Source organism: Solanum pennellii, chromosome 5 (genome assembly GCF_001406875.1).
Source record: "Solanum pennellii chromosome 5, SPENNV200".
In the NCBI taxonomy this organism is placed as follows: domain Eukaryota; kingdom Viridiplantae; phylum Streptophyta; class Magnoliopsida; order Solanales; family Solanaceae; genus Solanum; species Solanum pennellii.
The window spans coordinates 39,208,407-39,225,724 of record NC_028641.1 but is presented as its reverse complement, the minus strand read 5'-3'; positions in this window follow the sequence as shown (position 1 = coordinate 39,225,724).

The following is a 17,318-nucleotide window of genomic DNA, read 5'->3' as shown; positions in this document are numbered from 1 at the left end:
CAGTTAAAAATAAATATCTTTCTAAATGAAGAAAGCATGGAAACTAAGATTCCCAAGATATCCTTTGATCACTAATCACATATCACATAATCAGTATGTTTTGATAACATAAGAGCATGTATATTTTGGGAGTTTTATTTCGCAACGATACGAGGGAGAGTTCAAACAAATCATAGCCCCCATAAACCATGTAGCCACCGTGGGTAGAAAAGGGTCATACTTTCTAGATGAACCCTTTTCAAAGTAGGCTAGTGGATCCATTAGGAATTTCAGGTCTTATACCTTTGGTCAGGTATAGGATGTGTTGACAGCGTCAGATAGATCGATGTATAATCAATGTAGCTCTTAAGTGATGGTCGTCGGTTAGATAAACTTCATAGAATTTAAATGTATTTATATATATATAATACACACACACACACATCAGGTTATTTGTATTTTTACATACATATCAGAATTAATTGTATCATTGTATACATTTAAAGTTCACAACATGTTTTCAAACAACTTTTATTTATATTGCACTTGTTTTTAAATTATCTTATATTAAAATGAGTCAGTATTATTGAGTTATGTTATTCATATGTTAAGCATAGCAAAGGTAAGTGTCCTTACTATTTTCAAGCTTAAGTTGTTTTAGCATTCCTACTAGCATACTCATATATAAAATGTACTGATTCTAGTTGGCCTACATCATATCATGATTCAGGCGCTGGTAACGAGCATCAATATTCGCCGCACTTTTGATCTAGTTGATCACTCTAGATTTAGTTACTGAGCCTCCTTGCATTCCAGAGGATTTTTGTTATTGTTGTTACAATATTTTCTTTACTAGGATGTTGTGGGGTCTGTCCCAAAATTCCTGTGAGTTATAGAAAGCTTCATTGACAGAGAGTCAAATGATAGTAGTTCAGTGGTCTTTGCATTATCATTCTTCTGCTAAAAACATGGGTTGCAATTTTGGCAAGGCTTAATGTTTAAATCTATAAAACACTATATTTATATTATTGTTCAGTTTAGTTCAGTCCTTTGATCATTATACTTTTTTATTGTTTTCTTCCACTTAGTTAAGTATGCCAATCCAAGGGTCTTCTAGAGGCCAATAATGTTCTTCGAGTGCCAGTTCTACTTTCGGTTCGTGACGAACATGGTATTAGAGCACAAAGTTCAAGAATTCTAAGGATTCTATGAAGCCGTATTTGAAGAGACTTAATTATCAGTGTAAAGAGCCCTACATCAATACATAGGAGGCCGTAACATTTAGAAAATTCCTCCCTTGTTTCACACTCTTGTCATGCATTACAATTTATCTCTAAAAAGTTTCTTTCTAACTCGTACTCATGCGTAACCAATTTAGAGATGGGTTTCGTTTGCGGAAATATTTTTGAGGAATTTATTTCCCCCGTTAGCTAAGAGGAGATAAGAGAGTATTGTTGACATGAGGAGTAGAACGAACTTGTTTGTAGTTGTGTTGTTTCATCTTTCAAGTGAGGAAATTAAGGTTGCCATGTTAATAGATAATATGGTAATAGCAAGGATGATGATCCATGTTCAATAAGTTAAGGAGGAAAAGCTGAGGATAGAGATGAGTTAAAGAATCGGAGGGATAAGACATAAGGAATGAGTTCGGGCAGCAAAGGAATAATGTAAACTGGTCTTCTTTCTAACACAAGTAGAAATGGCCTACTTCATCATCAACTAGTGTACCTGCACCAAGGAACCAATGTCTGTACAATACTCAGAATTCTCAGAACTTCAGAGCTAGACCTATGTATTGGCAAGGTAGTAAGGCACAAGGGGGTACTAAGACTCTTGAACGTTCTATGTGTGGTGGGAACCACTCAGGGTTGTGTCGTGATGACTCCACTGGTTGCTTCAAAAGTTGCCAGAATGATCATTTTATGAGAGAGTGTCCAAAGAACAAGGAAGTGGTAACGGGGGCAATAAAGACCAGTCTTCATCAGTTGATCCACAAGATTGGGTTGCCCCTAGGGGAGATACTTCCGGTACTGTCAAGGGAACAAACTGCTGGTATGCTCTCAACAATTGTCAAGAGCATGGGAATTTCGCCACATGTTGTAACTGGTATGATCCAAGTCTTTGACTTTACTTTTTATGCATTGCTAGACCCAGGAGAGAGTTTATTTTTAGAAACTCTATATCTTGCCATGAACTTTGATATTATTCTTGAACAACTTACTGAATCATTCAGCGTTTCCACACCTGTTTGTGAATCCATTCTAGTGGAAAGAGTCTATCGTGATTGTCTAGTTTCTGTCAATCACAAGAGTACCATGGCTGATTTACTTGAGTTAGACATTGTAGTCTTTCATGTCATTCTTGTTATGGACTGGCATCATGCCTTTTATTCCTCAGTTGATTTTAGAATTCAAGTAGTCAGATTTCAGTTTCAAATTGAGTCAGTCTTAGAGTGGAAAAATAGTTCAGCAATGCCTAAGGGTAATTTCATTTTGTACCTTAAGGCAAGGAAGTTAATTTCTAAGGGGTTGGTCTGAGTTAATGACTCTAGTGTTGAGATACCTCCTATTCAGTCAATTCCAGTGGTGAAAGAGTTTCCAAAAGTATTTCCAGATGATTATTCTAGAGTCCTTCCAGAGAGGGAATATACTTCAGTATCGATCTTCTTCGAGATACTCCACCTATCTCTATTCCACCTAGAATCGAATCAGCAGAGTTGTAAGAACAGTTGAAAAATCTTTTAGATAAAGGTATCATTCGACCAAGTGTCTTACCTTGGGGCGCTCCGATCTTGTTTGTGAGAAAGAAGGATAGTTTCCTCAAGATGTGTATAGATTACCATCAATTAAACAAGGTTACCATCAGGATAAATATCCTTTTCAAGGATTGATGATCTTTTCAACCAGCTTCAGCATGATTCTTGCTTCTCGTAATGTGATCTCAGATCAGGCTACAATCAATGAAAGTTAGAGAATGTGATTTTCCAGAGTTAATTTTATAACCATATAAGGGCATTACGAATTATTGGTCATGTCGTTTGGGTTGACCAATGTACCTGCAGCAGTCATGGAGCTTATGAATAAAGTATTGAAGCCTTATTTATATATGCTTGTTATCTTTATTAATGAGATACTAATCTTTTCAAGGAATAAAGAAGATCATGCTAGTCATCTATGAATAGTCCTTTAGACTTTGAAGGATAAGGAGTTATATGCTAAGTTCTCAAAATGTGAGTTTTGGATTCAGTCCGTGGCATTCTTGGGCCACATAGTTTCCGGTAATGTGATTAGAGTTGATACCCAAAAGATAGAAGCAATTAAGAGTTGTCCTAGTCCCACGTATCCAATGGATATTAGGAGTTTCTTCAGTTTGGATGGCTACTATATAAGGTTTGTTGAGGGGTTTTCATCTATTTCATCTCCTTTGACCAAGTTGACTCAAAAGACACTAAAGTTTCAATGGTCTGAATCATATGAAAAAAACATTCAGGAGTTAAAGAAGAGGTTGACTAGTGCCCCAATTTTGACTTAACCAAAAGGTTGTCAAGGTTTTGTGGTGTACTTTGATGAGTCTAGAGTTTGATTGGATGGCGTGTTATACAGACTCACAAGGTTATAGCTTATGCTTCAAGACAGTAGAAGGTTCATGAGAAGAATTATCCAATCCATAACTTTTAGTTTGCTGCTGTAGTTTTTGCCTTGAAAATATGGCGTCTGTATATGTATGGCGTTCATGTTGATATATTCACTGATCATAAGAGCCTACAATGCGTTCACTCAGAAAGAGATTAATATTAGACAAAGGAGATGATTAGTATTGCTCAAGGATTATGACAGGAAAATTCATTACCAACCAAGTAAGGATAATGTGGTTGTTGATGCCTTAAGCAGGTTGTCTATGAGTAGTACCTCCTATCTTGAAGAAGAGCAAGAAAATAGCAAAATGATATGCATAAAGTTGCACGCTTAGAAGTCCAAACCGAACGAATTTCACAAAAGGAGGAATAGCAGTGAAAATGGGGTTGAATTACCATTAGTGCAGAAGTGAAATAAAAGCAAAACAAAGATCCCATTTTTCTTGAATTGAAGGCAAATGTTCATACGCAAAAAGTATTAGCTTTTGAACAAGGGATAGATTGTGTATGGATATATGAAGGTAGATTGTGTTTTACCTATGGTGGATGGACTCCAAGAGAGGATCATGGAGGAAGCTCATAGCTCTAGATACTCCATTCCTCCGGTTTCCACAAATATGTATCGCGATTTCAGAGAAGTATATTAGTGGGAAGGTATAAAGAAGGGCATTATCGAGTTTGTTTCCAAGTGCCTGAATTGTCAACAGGTTAAAGTAGAGAACCAAAGGCCTGGAGGTTTGGCTCAGATTATAGAACTTCTGTAATGGACTTCATCACAGGGTTACCAAGGTTTCGCAGGCAACATGATTCTATTTAGGTGATTGTTGATAGAATGACAAAATTAACCCACTTTTTGTCAGTAAAGATACCAAGGTCTCGCAGGCAACATGATTCTACTTAGGTGATTGTTGATAGAATGACAAAATCAACCCACTTTTTGTGAGTAAAGATACCCATTCGGCAAAAGATTATGATAAGTTTTACATTCAAGAAGTGGTAAGACTTCATGGAGTTTTGATCTCTATTATTTAAGATACAGGTTCACAATTTACTGTACAATTCTGGAAATCTTTTCAGAAAAGTTTGGGTTCAATGGTGAACTTGAGTACTGTAGTTCATCCTCAGACTGACGGGCAAGACAAGCGTACTATGAAGACCTTATAAGATATGTTGAGGGCTTGCGTGATTGACTTCAAGGGGAATCGGGATGATCACCTATGTCTCATTATTTTCACTTACAGAAACAATTATCATTCGAACATCCAAATGACTCCATACAAAGATCTTTATAGGAGAATATGCAGATCTCCTATTGGGTGGTTTAAAGATGGTGAAGCATGGTGGATAGGACCAGATCTAGTTCACCAAGTTATGGAGAAGGTAAAGGTGATTCAAGAGAGATTGAAAACGACACAGAGTCAACAAAAATCCTACACACATGTTAGGAGAAGGTCATTGGAGTTTAAGGTGAATGATTGGGTATACTTGAAGGTTTCACCCATTAAGGGTGTTTTGAGGTTTGGTAAGAATGGGAAACTTAGTCCCCTATATATTGGACCTTATCGCATAGCAATAAGGATTGTTTATGTAGCTTATGAGTTAAAGCTACCACAAGAGTTGGCAGTAGTTCATCTAGTGTTTGACATCTCTATGTTGAAGACGTGCATGGGAGATCCTTCATTGATTTTACCAACTGAAAATGTTGGGATTAAGGATAGTTATCCTATGAGGAGATTCCGATTTAGATTTTAGAGCGTCAAGTTCGCAAGTGGAGAATAAAGGAGGTTGCATAAGTCAAGGTCCTTTGGAGGAACCAATTTGTTTAAGAAGCGACTTTGGAAGCTGAAGAGGATATGAAGAAGAGATATCCACATCTCTTTGAAACTTGAGAGAATGCAGATAAAGGTACTAATTCTCTTCTTAGTACTTTATAAACTATGAGTAAGCATATGGTTACTTGCTTTTGTTGTTGAGTGTTGAGCTTGATGTTACTATTCTTATCTTAGTGAAAGAAATCTCATTCGACCACAAATATTCCCAGAGGGAGATATTGTAACATCTCACAATTTGAAACAACTAGGAATGAGCTAAGAAACTAAAAATATTAATTTTTGGAAAGAAAGGGAAATATCTGGAAAATTGAATAAGTTAAGAAAGTGAGTTTTGTCATTTTCCAAATCTAATACCTTCTAGCTTGGGATGAGTTATAAGTAGTTCTTGATATGATTGGATATCCCTTATAGATATCTTTCCAACGCCGCTGAGTTTGCGCATTTTTGATATCGTATGAGGAAGATAACCCTATTGGAAATTGGGTTGTTGAAGTAAGAAAAGTCAAATTCCGAATTCAACGAAGGGAAAACTAGTGTTTTCACAAATTAAATTTCCTATTTCGTTTTTAGGGGCTATTTGGGCTAAAACCAAGTATTATCTTAGTTTTGGAAAATTGAAATCACGCTTAGGGCTTGGAGAAGAGAGAAAAGAAGAACGAAAGGGAGAGAAGTCAAGAATTTGCCAAGAACGTCAAGGTTTGCGAGTGGATTTCATCTGGGGTGATCCCTATAGGTATGTGAGATCTTTTAGTGTTGGCTCAGTTCACCCTCACACCAAGGTTGTTAAATTTAGTTATTTCCAAATTGGTTGAATGAGCATAGTGAAGTTCTTGACAAATATTGTTTAATCCTTGTTGATTCATTTGTTGAATGCCTACTGTTGAAATGATTCGTAATTCCGGATTGTTTTTAGAGTTAGATCTGTTGGGTATTGAAGGAACTAATGACCCTAAGGCTTCGGGAATAGAAATATGGAGGTTTAGGGGGTTTAGCATTGAAAATGAGTTGAGAAATTTGCCAGGCGACAACATGGCAAAACCAGGCGCGGCGAGCCCCATCTACACTAGAGGTCCTGGGGCAGCGCACATGTATTGCGCCAGAATGAGGCCTGTGAACTTGAGGCCTGGCGTGACGCGGTTAGGACATGCGTAAATTAGTGTTTTTTGAATAGTATTTGCAATTCAATCGGATTAAGCCCTTTCTTATGTGTTCGCTACACCATTTTAGGCCTACGACCACCCTTATAAAGTGTATATTAATGTAGCAAAAAGTGTGGCATTTGATAAAAGGCTACACTTTTCGTCTTTAAGCAACACTATTTAGGGGGTGGCAAAAAGAAGCGGTAGCCTTTGACATTAGGCAACACTTTTAAATGTTGTCATAGCAGCTACACTTCAAAAGTGCTGCCAAAGAGGTATAAAGGGCACGCTTTGTAATAATTTTTCAGCAACATCTTTTATTTGATTATACTACACTTAAAAGTGTGGCCTTTGCTTTATTATTGGTCACATTTGAAAAGTGTTGTCTTTTATATCTCATCTAGAACAACACTTACAAAGTGTGTCAATGTTGTGTAGAATTTTTGTGACCATAATTTTTTGTTTTAAGAATAATAATTTTTATTTGCATATACTCAATAATCACATAATTAAATATATAAGTGATCTTAAGAAAAAAAAAATTAGCTGATAAATAAATTGGAGCTATATATATTTTGAAGAAGCTTCAACAAAACATTTCTTGTACAACAAATATTTAGAAAGTAATTGGCTAAAGATTACTATTATATATAATTCTACAAAATCAAATGCATTCAATCAAATATGACACTAGTATAAAAAGTTGTCATCGTTCAATACAATAGATCAAATTGACTTCTAGCACCTATTTTATTTCAATTACCGATATTTTTCTGCACATTAAAAATAAAATTATAAGTTAGTGAAATAAATCATGTATTTAATATGCTCAATACTAGTAATTATTAAAAATACTTCCTAGCCTCTTGTCAATGTAAGTGGTATTGTAATGAAAAACAAGACTCTTAGTTGCTATTAAAACATGCATTTCCTATGCTAATAAGATGTGACTGGAAGTAACTATAACAAAATCCATAAGTGTTGCAAAGAAATTGTGCTCACCTTCTTGTAGTTGTTGAATATAGCTGGAAAAAATAAAAAGAGGAAACCAAATTTACGATGAAAGCATAACCAGTTACTGTGCGAATGAGTATAAAAGTAAGAATGTAAAACTACGCAATTGTACCTGATTACACTTTTTGGTTTGGGTTCAACACGAAGTGTCAGGGGAATCGATGCAAGTGTAGAATTGACAACATTTTTTAAATTAGTTAAGTAATGCATTGAAGATGTAAATGGTTATAAAACTTGATAGCTGTAAATATCTATCATTTGGGGGGATAAATTGTGTACCAAACTTTAATAATCCACAACACATCCTCTCTGCTGGCAAAGTTATAGGTGTTCCAAACTTTCGCAAACCAGTACACAGATAACTGTACATATCAGTCATCCTTGTGTTAGATATCTACTAATTAACACAAGATTTTTTAAAGAATCCCATATATATAAAGTTCACCTAGGAATATGGAGATGCATCAAGTCAAGAACATATTCAAATAATTTGTGAAGGAATGAAGCAATGAAGGGAGAAAAGTGTAAAGGAGAATGTAGTTTATCAAAAAGTGAGAAGAAGAATGTAAACTAAAAATAAACACTGGAAGGAAGTAAGAGCACATGAGTGCTATGAAAAAAATAATAAAGAGGGAAGATATTAATGATAAACTGACCTCAAATAAGTGAAGAAAGTTGATTTTTAAGGCTTTCTCGACTTCTGATTTTCACTTCACAGCACGTTATCACCGTCATTTGCTTGAATCTTTTCATCAACCATCCAATAAATAACATCAGTTTTTAGGAAACATTAATCAGATGTAGCTAACACATTCAGAATATAGATATATTATTCGCACAGATTCAGAAACCAATATAGGATCCTGAATCTTGCATTAGGAGTTGAAGGAACAAAATATATTACTATCATGTCATATGATAGCTCCACATGAGCTAAAATCAGCTGTTCTTTTCGCTTCCCAAATTTTTTACCCCTGCTTTTACTACTTCAAGTTTCCACTTCTCACATCAATAAGTAGTCATAGGTTGACTCACGCAGAACCGTAAACGGGCATTTCTGATAGTTGTCATGATCTCTGTTTCTGCAGTTTCAGCATTTTGACTACCGGAGAAAATGGTGGTTGATTATCAGGGTTTGCTTCTAGCAACAGGTCATGATTTCATTCTAAGAAAACAATCATTGAGGTTTTTTTGACGAACACCTTTGTTGGCTACAGAAAAAAGCTGCTTGCACAACGGTCATTTTCTGTAACAGAAGCATAGCTGTTAACAATTCTCACATAACAATGCCAAAACTACAACCATCAACTTTGTGGGCGTAACGTCGTTATTCAATCATCTCCCTTCAAAAAGAACAAATGAATCGAAGTAGCCTGCAATAAAAATGACATGTCAAACAACTTTGCACGTTCTTTTTTTGTTTTTGCAAAAGAAAAGAACCACAACATTTTGCAAAAATTGAAGAAAAAGTTGGTAGAACTAAATTCAACTTATTCAGAGTGAAGAGTCCAATTGATGCAAGACCCATATTACATTAGTTAGAAAGCTTAATTTTTCATATTTTCCTTCAACAAGTCATCCATTTTGTGTTCATTAGATACTTTTTTATCGAATGGCCCCGAAGGACTTCTCTTTAGATACATCTACAATCAAAGTGATGTACCCATCCCAATCACATAAAAGAACTATTTCGAGAGCCGCCACATACATATATTTTGGTCTCAAGAATCCCAGCCACTCTATTTCTCGCAACGACAGTCACATGCTTTTTCGTAGTAAATTTCAAAAAGAACTGTGCTATAAGAAAGAAAAAATTACTCCACTTTTCACCTTTTTCAGCCAAAACAATGCTTAAACATAAAATTTTAGATGGACGGATGCTGGGAATCGGAAGAACTGATTTTATTCAAAATCTAGAATATTTTATTTTCCTCAATACTAAATACGTAGATATAATGAAAGAATGGCCAAGAAATAAACATTAAGCATGGCTGTAATAGAGATGGAAAGAAAAAAAAATCTAAATGGGAAAAAAGAAAAATCAAAAGAACAGAAAAAGAAAACATGAAAAACAGGAATTTTCAGATTCAAGTTAATATGAAGTGTGAGAAAGGCCTTTAACTGACATAATAGTTTTTTAATAGATCACATAAACCCATAAACCCAAAATTTATACATGACGTGTTTCAATCTTAAACAGGGTTTCATGTGTTGTTGGGGAGATATTATTACTAATAGGGCTAAGTGTGGAGTATCGACAACTACGACACTGGGAAACAAGAAGAGAAAGTTGCTTAGTACTTGGACACGGGTCATTCTCTACTGCTGGAGGTTTTTTCCTATTGATAATTTTCTTGGCTTCTAGTTTGTACATAACAGCTCTCTCTCTGTGCACGACTCTTACTTCATTAAGAAAGCATTAGACGACAAGTCCTGATGCTTTGTGCGTCTCCGCCAATATCTCCTCGAACAATCATTAGACCTGTTCCAAATGAAAATCCTATTTTGAGAACATATCAAAGTAATATTGAACATGGTTTTATTTCATTAGCACAATACTTATCCGACTTTGATAAGTACTTGCACTTGGTGTGAAGTAAACCACAACAATGTGTAAATTGTAAATTCCTATACTGTATGTGTGATCTTGAAAGAGGTGGGCAGATAATCTTGATTCCACTGCAATTCTTCATGTAGTTGAGGACAAAAACATGTAGCGCGTGTTTTTCTATTTTGTAACAAGATGGATTTGTATAGTATTTTTGCCAACCCTTTTTGGGTTATGCACATAATTATTTTCAAGTGTAACTACTTCACATTCTTTATGTTACTACAAAAAAAATCAGTTCTATTAAAGTGGGCTTTCAATTCCATAATGAAAATCATTTATAGGATTACTCATTGAAGGTAATATATATTAGTTTCAAGATCCCATATCTTAAGGTTTCTTAATATCTTGAAAATAAAATATCATGCCTGCTACAACACATTTCGACACGTGCCTTGCACGTGATTCTCATTTCAGAAAATTGAAGTGAATATTTGAATAATAAGATTTTCACAAAATAATATTGCAAATTCTTTTGTGAATGATCAATGTCGATCATCATACATAAATCATATTCACACGAACAAATGAAGATGGTCAATTATTCTTTTTAGTTAATGCAATAATGTTTATATTTACATCAATTTGATTAGACTCAATCATGTAAACGTGTCTCATTAATATTACCTTATAAACGATATTTGTTGTGTATTTTTCTTATCATTTAACAAAATGTTCTTTGGACTTATATTCTACTTAATTTGTTCATGTGGTGAACAACTAAATTTTATATTTTAGAACTATTTTACTGTATGAAAAAGCTACAACTCTTTGTAAAATTCAAAACTCTTCGAATAATGACAACTCTTTGAAAACTGTCACAACTTATCATAAAAGTTACAACTCATCGAAATAATCACAACCTAAGTTAGGGATATAATAGTGATTTAACATTACAGTTAGAAAATAATTCCTTTAAGGTAATATGTATATATATAAATGCATGAATACAAGGAAGTATGAACTACACATATGAACCCCATCTCAAGAGATAATTAATGCAATACAAGTAGGAACCACATCTATCAACCCAATATAAATGAAACTCAATATTACACATATTATTAGGAGGAACTACCTTCTCCAACAAAAATCGCGCTGAACACCATGTCATGGAGCCAATAACCAATTACTCGTAGAGCATATTAAAGAATATTCATCAACTCATCTCATGAAGTTAAATAGGCAACTCTTACTACATGCACAACAACATGATGAACATAACTCATGAAAACTTATTCTCTTACTAAACATGATTTCATCAAAACATGCATAACATAAGGATATAATGGAAAATCTCACATAATATACAGGAACTCCAAAAAACTAACACTCAAGAGGAACTAACAACCTCAAGCTTGAATGTGAGAAAAAGGAAAGAGATGAGGATATCGGCACTTCATCTCGCCCTTGGCCTCCCAGATAGGACCCTCAACTATATGATTTCTTTATAAAACCTTAATGGAAGCTATTTCCTTATTTCTAAATCTCTTGACTTTCTGGTCTAAGATTTCTACCGGATTTTTGAACTATGAAATATAAAAATATGAAGATATGCATATTCTTGATAAAATAGGTGAAAATAATTTAAGATTGCATTGAGAGGGCAGGATATATGTTGTTATTGTGATGAAATTATTTCTCACATACCACTCAATACATGCATGTGAAAGCGTTTTATCACATAAAGATTCTTAGTGTTGAAAGGTTTTCTCTACAAACTTTGCATCATGTTTTAGGAGCTATTCTAAAGATACCTAGCTTTGATTGGCTATTTGATGTTCCTTCCATAAAGATAAGTCAAGTTTAGATTTATGACTTTTCCACCGGATTTATGCTTAACAACAAGAGGATATTGAGATGGAAGCTATCCCATAGCTAGAGGTCAGGTTTCTAGGAGCAGTCTCCTTATCCCATACCTATGTTCCCCTACAAGAATATTGTCTTACATAGACGATAATTTTCTTAGATATACATTAACTTGTGGATCCACATAAGATAGAAGTTAAGGTTCTTGGTTTCCAAGTAAGGAACCCATTTACGGTGTGGGGCAGACATCAGACTCCATTATAGCCCACATGATCTCTATGTTGGATAAGGCTACTTCACACCAGACTCCGTGTTATAGCCTACAAGTGTTCAAAAATAAATCTTACTTTCACAGACCATGATTATTCTTATGTTTTCTAACCTCTTATCTTATGTTTTTAACTTGGTCTTTCCATGTCATGAGAGGTCCTTTATAGCAATTTCTAACTCTATGCATTACAATCATGCTTGTTACATTTTTGTACTAATGCATACTCTTACCCACATTATTTTCTCAGATATAGGATCCGACATTCCAGTATCCCATCTGCGGGACTAGGGATCACTTAGTAGGTTTTTAAGATAGGCGAGTCCTCATGTTCTGATGATCGAGACTGTATTTCTTTCAACCTTTATATTCTTTAAGGTTATGTGTGATGTATGGGTTACGTTATGATCACTTTTTATGTGATAGACGTCTTTTTAGCAAATGTTGACTTCCGCTTCGTTTTTATCGAATTCTCAATTGTCTTTTCAAATCTCTTATTTTTATATAATTTTTTTATGCATTCTAAGTGGCTTGTGTCGGCATCTCGAGGTCCTATATGCCATGTTACACCTAGGGTATATTTTTGGTCATGACAAATTTTGTATTTAGAGCACAAAATTTATAAAGGTCCTATAATATTTTACAAGCAACGTGGAGTAAAGTCTAGTTCATAAGTTTGGATCGCGCCACATTTATGAATAAGAAGCTATAAGATTATTATGAAGCTTCAATTTTTCATTACTCTATTCGTGCAATAGAGTGTAACACTATACATCTTTTATACTAATCCTTATCCTATGCTTTTCAAGAGATGGCCCCTCGAAGAGCATACGTTAGGAAGAACGGGAATGAGAATCTAGAAGAAGATTCTCCTCCTCAAGATCTTGAATTTCCATGTGAATCTTTGGCCGAGAAAGTGACTAATGAGGAGTTTAGGGATGCCTTTGAAGTGTTGTCTCAAGCAATGATGGCTAAATCCAATGGGTAAATTATGTTTTCCATGAACCCAAATGTGGGTACGATGCTAACTAGAGAGAGAGAATTTAGTAGGATGAATCCTCCAGAATTTCTTGGGTCTAAGGTTTAGAAAGATCATAACAAGTTCTTTGATTAATTGTATAAGGTGTTGAGGCGTGTTGCAAATGTTTAGTTTAACCAATGGAAGGAAGGGAGAGAGAATAATGTGGGTCCTCTCTATTGGGAAAATATTAAGGTTGCTTTCTTTGATAGTTTTTTTCCCTTGAGATGAGGGAGGTAAAGCTACTTGAATTCATGAAACTTCCTCAAGGAAACATGAGTGTGAACTGACATGCTTTGAAGTTTACACAATTGTCTAGGTATGCTCCTACTATTGTTGCCGATCCTAGGGAAATGATGACTAATTTTCTTTCGGGGGTTTCCGAGATGGAAGTGAAAGAATGTCGTACCGCCCAGCCTATCAATGGTATGGAAATTTCCCGTCTAATGGTACATGGTCAACAAACAGAAGAAGAGAAACTTAAGGGAAGGTCTAAGGAGACAAAAACTCAAGGTCCGATGATGACTTATTTCAAAAATTATGAAGTTTATCCAATACACTTGATCCAATTTTAAGTGCAAATGATTGTTAATCAATATAAAACCCGACAAATGAGATACGTGTCAAAATTCAATCAAGAAGTACGAATATGATCTAACTAGCTGTAGAAACATATATTACCGAAATGACATGAAATAAATTAAAAGGGGTGACAGAAATGTCAGATAGCGGTTTTTGTTGGAATTATCAACTACAATGCAAACACAATCAATTTGAGATAACAATAAAGAGCGGAATACTCGGGATGTGATCAATTGTTGGCCTATTTCAATATATGGATAATTTAAAGTACTAGTAAAAAACTACAAATATGTGGGTACGCTAAAATATAAAGGAGATAGATTTTTCTCAAACAACTATCTTGAATCAAGTGATTTCTTTCAAACATAAACAACCATAGCAATGAAGAACAACCCACACCTTATTTCATCCACTCTCTCGACATAGATGGGTAGAATTCGGTTTATGATTCCCTCTCTCGAGCTGAACCCAGCTCAACCCAATACCTACAAACCATTAATCAATAGCCTTGGTTCTAAAGCCTCTCTCTCTCTCTCGAGAAGCAAGATAAGAAAAAATAAATTAGAACTGCATTTCAACTATATTTCATAGATTTAGCACCAAAAAATGATTAATTCCACTTCAATATAGCATTTCAACTAGTAATTAACAATACCTATAAAATAATGGCTTAAGTCACGGCCGACCCCTTAAAGTTTTCCGCATAATTCACTTAGACACCTCAACTAGGACTTCTACCTATTGGACACCTCTACTAATTAGGATTTGAACCTCTGAACACTTTTTTGACAATCACCTAAAAGTATGAAATGTGTGTAATACACTCGCAATGACGTGGACAATTGACAAATCAATTAAGTACATGTGGCCTTTTGACCGGAAAAAAAAAGAAAAAAAGAAAAAATTCAAGTGTTGTCATCACTTTGAAATCCTATTCGTCACCATATCCCCCTCCTCCACCATAATTTTCATCACCTTCAAATCCTCTTAATCACTATTCTTTTTTCAGATCTATTTTTTTAAAAGTTTGAAAATAGCAAATTGCATATACATAAAAATTAATCAATACATGGACCTACAAAATATGAATCACTTATAATTTTAGATATCAATAAACTCATTGACTACATAATCATCTAAGCATATTCGTTTTGTTTATTTTAAATCTGATTTGTTAAATATATTTTTAATTAAAAAAATGGAAGAAGAAACAGAGTAGTCATTGTATGGGTCTATATTTTTTCCCGTAAATAAGATCATAATATTTAGCAAATTTAAAGAAAATGGAAAAGGAAATCGTAATGGTGTTTCTATAGTTGAATATGATAGAGGTGAAGGGGAGGGAGAGGAAGAGGAGGCAGGAGAAAAGAAAAGGGTGGAAGGTGTTGGTGGCAACATCATCGGCGAAGATGGTATTGGTTTTGGAAGAAGTTATGGCTAAGGAAGAAGGAAGAAGAAAGAAGGAAGAAGAGAGTGATTTAAAAAAAACAACCTAAAATACGTTCTGACGCGCTGACTGGATGTGTATTACACATTCCTTGCCATGTCAGCTAAAATTGTCAAATAGGTATTTATTCTGAACAATAGAAGTGTTCAAATGGTACCAGTCCTAGTTGAAGTGTCTAAATGAATTATGCAGACAACTATAAGGGGTCGCAGATGACTTTATCCTAAACTAATTCAACACATAATCACATTATCACACACGATAGAGGTTTTACCCAACCTCATAAAAATATAAAAATAGTTACCAAATCGATTAGTCATCATCTAGGTACGAGTATTTAAGCCTTTACAATACTCAAAATCAAAGAAAATCAGTAAGCCACTTCCAAATTTTATGAATTTAATCCCCAAAAAACCTTCAAGTCTAATAAAAAACTACTCTAAAATGGTATCAAGCTATAATTTGGAAAAGAGAACTCCAAAAATAAAAATTCAAAAAGCAATATATAGTAGCAAAAAATTAGCCATGTAGGGCCATTAGGAGGGTTAGTCCTGTTCGCTGAGTGGTTCGGCAAACTGCCCTAATGTCTCCACTATCGCTTTTTGCATTGTCTCTCAACATTCTCAAGTCCTATAACTTTTGGCGCTCACTCTTGGCATCTCGGAACTACTCGGGGATTCGCCAACTACCCCTTTCCTATCACCGACTTGGTTTTTTCCCTCAAGGATTGCATATTGGAACTTTAGATTGTCAAAATAGCTACTAGGTGATATGACAATTGCTCTTGGCGATCATTAGGTTCTCCATTTTTCACTTGATTAGTTTGTTCTATTCCTTTTTGCATTTTAGTGTCCTTTCTATGATCCTCAATCCATTTACGTGAAAATCAAGGCTTTAAAATAAGTTTATTGCACAAATTAAGCATTGGAGGAGACTAAGCTATATAAACAAAGCACCAAATGAGTCCAAATCGTGGACTCATCAACATACCCAACATAAACTTTCTCTTGTCCTCAAACAAAACATAGCAATTCAAAAGGATGTCTCAAACAGTTGTGCATAAGACGTAACATGAATACACACAACAAGGTTCCACCTACTAATGTAATGAATTGTGAAATCAAAGATTCAAATTGTGATTCACCATTATCAATGATGCTCAAGTTCACTATACATACGTCAAATGAAAGTTCAAGCACAACAACGATACTCAAATGCCCTCACAAAACAGATGATTCCATATTCACACAAAATTCTTCAACAATTTAGAGTTGTAGAATCATATACGACTCTCACATTCACAAAGATGAATACATGCATGATTTCACCCAAAGGTTTGCCCTTATTTTCCAATCAACATTTGCTTCAACACAGTCAAGATCACAAAGGTCTTTTCATGGCTTGTAATGGGTCTAACAGTTAGGGTATGGTCATTTAGGCTTAGTAGATTCTACCTTCATTATGTGTAGTGTGAACATCACTTTCCTCCTATTATTTAAAATTTTAATCATGCTCATAGTCCATCCCATTATTCAACTTCATATGAACTACTGCATACCCCATTTCTTTTGCAACATTCGTTACTTTATTTCACAACTTTTTAATTCTTTTCCTTTTCTTTATTGTCTTATATATTTTCAAAGTCATTACTCAAAGGAGGATTTCACGCACTTCTTGAAATTCCTTCTCTTTTCACCACACCTCAACTTAGGCTTTTAGACTAAGCTGGCTATTCGAACAAGCTACAATATCATGAAGGTTATAGGTGAAAAGCTAAAGAAAGATCATAGTTGCTCAAAATGTTTCCAAGAAAAGGGTAAGGCACATATGGCTACAAGAAAGGTTCACACCTTTCACAAGGTTTTCCACAAAAGATGTATATTGTCAAATTTTTTTCACTCTTCAAAATTGTTGTCGAAGATAATTTCATGTGCTTGCATCACTCAATCAATTGGAGAAACGGAAAAATTCTAGTTGTCATCACACAT